Genomic DNA, 6,605 nt, shown 5'->3' with positions numbered 1-6,605 from the left:
TCCTTTCCTTTCCTTTCCTTTCCTTTCCTTTCCTTTCCTTTCCTTTCGGGGAAGCCCGAGCGGATTGTTTATTTCTCCCGTAATCAGCCACAAACATTGTCGCTCCGTCTGGGAGCCTGCCTCCCACCTGCGAGACAGGCCTCCGATGAGCATTAATTAATCTGCGACGGAAGAGGCTGGCGCAAGAGCGGCTCCCTGCGCCCGGGCGCGGGCGCGGGCGCAGCCGGGCGCGCAGCCAGCGAGAGGGCGGCGAGCGCCGCCGAGCCAAGCACGTGCCCTCCTCGCGCGGGGCTGCAAACACAGTTACACCGCCGCCCTCTGCATAATTCATGGCCTGAGAGTTGGAAAATTAATAAAATGAATTATAACAAGAGGCTAATTAAAAACTTTAGTAATTGTTGTCGAGGCGGCTTGATGGGAGGCTTGCTCCACGAGGCCTGTTGCCGTCGCCTTGCTTCTGAAAGTTGGGTGAGGATCGTCGTTATTCCTCGAGCGCGAAGAGAACAAGGGGGCGGGGAGGTGATGGACCTAGAAATACCCTTTCGGATAAACAGCAGGATCCGGATTGAGTCGGCCACTGAGTAGACCTATGGAAATTCACGGGACTCAAGTTTCTCATGGCTGCCTTACGTTCTTCCTCCTGGAATTTGATTCCAAAGCCGGGAGAGGAGTTGCCAGTTCTGTAAACTTGTAGCAACCCCCTCTCCAAATACCGCATTCATATTTACACAGAAGTAAGTCCAAGACACGCTGCGTCCTACCGAGAAGGCGTGGGGTCGCGGCGTGAGTGGCTCCCCTCCGCCCCCTGGCCCGCACCGCTGGGCCCTGTGTCGTGACGCGCTTGGCTTTGCCCGGCTTAGGTTTGCTGGCCGCTCTCGAGGCTGCTCCTCCGGAAGCCACGCCGTGAAATGCATTTCACAGCCGCGCGCGCACTGCGGGCGCAGCAAAGCGAGGCGCCCGATCCCGTCGGGTTGCATTAGCGCGGGGCTGCGCGCGGCGGGCAGAGGCGCCGAGCTGGGCAGAAGGGTAAGTGCGAAGTGTGTCGAACTTTTTCATCGAAAAACAAAAGAAATCAAGATCCAGCGAGATGACCGGCCAGCCATCTGAACTGAATCCCTGCATGGAGCAGAGCAGAGGTTGGACTCGGGAGCTCTAACTGGCCCCCTCCAGCTCTGTGCTTCCCACAGACTAGTGCTGAGTTTTCAGAGTAGACCTGAAAGGTCCCTCGGTTCCCCAGCGCAGGCAAGCAGAGCGCCCCCCCGCCCGCCCGCCCATCCCTGCAAACCAGCCAGGCTGCGCTCGCGTGTTCTCTCTCCCCCGCCTTCGCCCAGCCTCGCCCTCCCTCGCAGAGAGGAAGCGGGCCGCTCGCTTCTCGGAGCGGGCGGGCTTGGCTTCCTCTCTAAAGTTACTGGCGCAGCATCAAAGGGAGAGGAGCGCGCCCCTCGCACGCACGCGCGGGCACCCGAGGCCGCCCGCGTGGCCCCGCAAACCCTCCTCCGCCTCCGCCTGGCGTCCTTTGCTTTGCGCAGCGGGAAGCGGTCACCAGACGGTCCGGCGCAGTGCAACGCGCGCCGCGGAGCTTTCGTCTCCCTGCGCCTCGCCGGGGGTGGGGTGCGGGGAGTGGGGGAGGGAGGCCGGCCGGGAGAGGCGCTCTCGAAGCCGATCTTCGGGCCGGGAGGGGAGGAAGAGCCCGAATCCATAAGCTCCCAGGGCCTTAGCAGCCTCCTTCGTCCGTCGTGCCAACACGCCTTTACCGACACGTGAAGGGGCCGCGCTGATCTGAAGGGAGGCGACACACGCCCGCGGCGCTCGTCGGGAGCCGGTGCGCGGCGCCCCCTTGCGCGCGGCGCCCCGAGCCCGGGGCGGGAGCGAGGCGCGCCGCGTGTCGCTCCGCGGCTCCTCCGCGCCCGCCGGCCCGCAGCGCCGGGCGCGCAAAGGGTCGGCCTCTGGGGCGCACGGCCCTCGCCCCGCAGCGCCGCTCCGCTGCAGCCCGAAGGAGCGCCCGCCTTCGCGCCCGCCTGTTCCGGCACCGCTTGCGCGTGAACAGCAACTGAACGAGCGCCGCCACTTCGACGTGCCTACATTTGATGCGCGCGCTTTTGAAGAATCCTCTCGCCCCCTTTTGCTGTTCCTTGGCGTGCTTTCGCTCACCGTAGCTTTGAAAAGTGGTGCTGGGGCCAATTAGCCAAAATGCAGCACTTCTCCGCCTGCGAGGTAATCTGAGAGCTGTCGGTGGAAAAGGGAGCCCTGCTGCATTCAGTGAGACTTACTCCCATGTAACTATGGCTTCCGAAGTCAGTCTGTTCAGCTCGCTTACCTTCCATGCCGTTTAGTGGGGCGAATTAAGCAGGTGCTGAAAGTCCTCCTGCCAAAATGGGAGATAAAAGAGCTTGAGCAGGATTAAACCCAACGAAAACAGTTTTTTTCTTGTATGTACCTAAACAGATCAACTCGTTCTTATTGCACCCCATGAATTAAGCACACTCAGCCACATACATGCACACTATGGAAAAAAGTAGCTTAGGTTAGAATGTGTGCTGTAGTATTACTTAGGAAAGTGCCTCTGAGTTTGTGCAAAGAGATTTAACTTTCCACTGATTAGTCAGAGCCATTCCTCATGTAATTTGGGTCAGGAAGCAGTCTTGCACATCCAACATGTTTCTTTAAAAAAAATCATGGAAAATGTAGTACAGAACAGTGGAAAAAAGGTTTGGTTTCATGTTTGTAAGCTTTTCTATGGAATGGATTGGAGCCAAAGACCAGACTTTTTGGTACTTTAAGGCAGTATCTTCCTTAGTCCTATATGCAAGTCTTATTATTGTAATGGGTTACAGTTTGAAATCAGTACATCCCAAGGCTGATATGCTACATGACAATTGCATAGCCGTGCAGTGTCGCAGTGGCAGGCTAGGATGGAGCAATTTTGGGTAAAAGACCTGTGGTCCTACTCTGCTCGGTACGCTGGTCGACAATGTCCATTCACTGAAGTATGAAAGGGGTGAAATGTCAAGCAGGCCTTTTGTGGAACTTTAAGCTCTTAGTAAGTTGGGTTATTAAGTGTATATGGCTCAGTTCAGGACCACCTCCCATGCTGCTGGGTGAAATTATTTGCTTCAGGGTGCTGGTGGTGTGGGGAGAGGCAAGAATTGGGGACTGAACAGCAAGAACTGTTTCCAGAGACGGGGTGCAACAGCTACTTCAGATCTGAAAATGACTTGGGCTGGCAGTAGTTTAGTTCATTTCAGAATTTAATTGTTTGGGGTCTATGGATCTATTTGGCATGCATATGAAGGGACAGAGAAGCAAACAATAATTTTCAGTAGAACCAATTATTCATCCAGCCAAGAGTTACCTAGAGATCACGTGATGTAGGATCAACTGCGTTCAATCAATCAATGTAATTCAAGCTCTTCCCTGAGTTGATTCACACATGCATGCTCCCTGTTTAATGACTGCAGCAAGTGGAGGTTTGCCAATGTGGATGGGCCATTTTTGGTTCCATGGTGGCACGCCTCACAGATAAAGCTTTTGCAGCTTCCAGTTCTGTTTCTAGGCAGAAGTGCTGATTACAGTCCATAAAACCCTCCATGTTGGGATCAGGGTACCTGAAAGATCATTCTCTCTCCTAAGGACTTGCCTGCTTCTTAAGATCTTCTGGTGACATCCTTCTTTTGAGACCACCTCACAGGTGGTAACCTGAAGGAGAGCCTTTTCAGTGGCTACTCCCAGGCTGTGGAAATATCTCTCAAGGTTTGTTCCCTCTCTGTTGTCCTTCCAGCAGCAGGCAAAAACTGCCTTATTCAAAAAGGCCTTTGACCTGTAAGTGGGTTTCTTGGGTTCCATTTTTATTCTTCTGTTCTGTAATTGTTACAAGTGTGCTGCATTTTAATATTTGATTGCTTTAATCAATTTTATGTGGGCATGCAAGTCATCTAAAGTGTCATTTTTGTAAGAGATGGAATACAAATCCATCCATCCATCCATTGATAAAATGTATTTCCAAATGCAATGTTTTTCAAGTAAATTGGTTTACACATTCAATTGGGACTTGGGAGTCATCATGTGATGAGACATCAAGTGATGTATGATCATGTGAACTTTCCTGATGAATGGAAATGCAGAGAAAGGCAAATCTGGGGAGAGGAGGAGTGATGGGAAATCCCCATTATGAAAGTAAGCACTCAAAATATGTGGACTAAAAGATATTCAGACTCTGTTGGCAAGTTGTTGGAAGGTGATCTTGTCTGATCAGGAAGTCATATTTCCTCAAATGCAGTTGAGGTTCTTCTAGTCACCACCTAGTCTTCACATAATTCCAAATCAGTGGTATAGCTGAAGTGAGTTTAACCTTACCTGGATGCAATTTAGACAGGGCTGCAAAGCAGGCATCAAAGGATTGACAACTAAAAGCAAAATAAATCCTATGTCTCCTTTTTGCATACGGGATAATGAAGCATCTTTTCATGAGGGCAGATGCAAAAGAAACTTCCACCTTGTTCAGAGGCTTTGTGAGAGCAGTAGGTCAAGAAGCAGCGCTCCTTATGTCTGCAGTCTAAAACAGCATGTAGCCCATTCAGTGAACGAATGCTGCTGGGGGAGGCAGGAAGGAAAGCAAGACCGGGGGGGGGGGGCAGAGAAAAAATGGAGCTAGTAGCAACACTTTCCATGTGTTAGCATTCCGAGTATGGGACAAGACAGATTAGCTCAAGGATGTCCAGGGGACCCTCTCTGGTGGACCTGACTCTGAAGATGGCTGTTGACAGTCATGCCTTCAGGAAAGGACTTTGGGGCAGCAGTTCAGGTTCCCATTTAGCAGAAGAGGGCCCCAAACCAGCAGGACGGCTGACAACAGTGAAACAGTCTCACATCCACATCTAAGAGGCATGGGACTAAAACCATTGCAATCCACTGTCTTAAAATAGTCCTTAGTTTCACCGCTGAAGAAAACAACAACAGCAAAGCCACGAGAATGGGGGATTTCAGCAAACTGCACCGTTCCAAGTTCACGGAGATTTGAACGAGCCAGGTCCCAGTTTGGGCTGGAGTGGGGCGTCCTACGGACTCGCTCCTAACTTCTCTTAGGTAAAGCGCGACTTCGAATTGAGCAGCGCGAATTATTTGGAAGCTAATGACCGCCTCTCCGTTAAAAAATTAGTTGAGCTGGGCGTCTGGTTTGAAACTTTGGTACACCCTCCGGATGAAAACACAATAAAGCGTCGACAGCGTCCAGCAGGGGTGAATTTACTTACAGAAGATGCTCCGTTCCTCCCTCCCGCCCGCCTTTCGTTCTCCTCCTTGCTGAAGTGTTGACAATAAACATTTAATGAAGGCAGAGACTCGGATGTCTCTAGACAGTGTCAGAATACTTTAAACAGACCATTAGCATGGAGCTTTCCTGACTTCAAACACACCCGACCCTAACATTAAAAAAATAACAAAGTACAATGTATGAAACAAATAACCTGTTTATACAGATAGTTTGCAGCTGTTTGCACCGCTTCTGACATCCTCTCCTCCCGCCCCGATCCTTTCTTCTGTATTTAGTAACAAACTTAACTCATTTCAGATTACTCGTGGTTGAGAGAGAGAGGAAGGAAGGAAGGAAGGAGGGAAAAATGTTAAATACAGTTAATGCAATATTAATCGCCCTTTGGTGATATAAAAAGCAATATTTTCAGGCGGCTATTGAGCTTTCTCGAGCAGCAAAAGCCAGGGAAAAACAGACACATCGGAAGAGGGCAGAAAGAGAGAAGCAAAGAGGTCTGTATTTATGGCTTTTGTTTGCTTTTCCCTCTCTTTCTTTTTGGGCTGCCAGAGAAGAGAGGAAAGACCTGGGGGGGGGGGCAGGTCCAGTGGGGGAGAAACCCGTTTAGTTGCTGGGCGATCTCTGCGGCTCGGAGTAGCAGCTGGGAGCCTTTCGGAGGGGCTGGGCGGGCAGTCCTTTTAGAGAAAATCCGAATAACTAATAATGATTTATGTTAATTCCACCCCACTTCGGTGACTTTATTAAGGCAGGCGGCGGCTGGAGAAAGAGGGAGAGAGGGGATGGGTGGGAAGACCAGCTCGCTTTTGACTAGCTTGGGAAGGATGAAAGGGGGAAGAGCCCGCGAGCACGGGCTCGCCAGAGGGGGTGGACTGGGTCCGGGACAGCCTGTCCGAACCCAGTCCGGCGCAGGTTCCCTTAAAGGCATGCCCAGTCAAGACAACACTGAGATCAAAATGACTTCCTCACGACGGGGATCGTTTAGGCTAGCACTGATGGATTTGGGCCAGTGCTAGTCCGTTTTCCTGTTTCTTTCGGCCTGATTTGTTATAAGCACGCATGATTAGCTATCTAGTTTTTAAAGTGGATTTGCAAACCAAACGAACACCCGACCTTCCACAAATTCCTCTTGAAGCCAGTGCTGTAGGTTTCAGTAGCACTTACTTCCGAGGAAGTCTGTTCATGATAACAGCTCCAGTTCGGTCAAACGGGAGTAAATCCGAGACTAAATCGGAGATCACTTGACACCCCCGTCCAAACCCCACAGATTTGGGTGGAAGACCCGATGTCTTCCTTGAGTCTTCCCACAAAGCCAACAAGGGATGCTTGGTTGGAAATAAAG

The sequence above is a fragment of the Varanus komodoensis genome, unplaced genomic scaffold (genome assembly GCF_004798865.1).
Source record: "Varanus komodoensis strain SLA01 unplaced genomic scaffold, ASM479886v1 scaffold2, whole genome shotgun sequence".
In the NCBI taxonomy this organism is placed as follows: domain Eukaryota; kingdom Metazoa; phylum Chordata; class Lepidosauria; order Squamata; family Varanidae; genus Varanus; species Varanus komodoensis.
Note: the sequence above shows the minus strand (reverse complement) of the source record.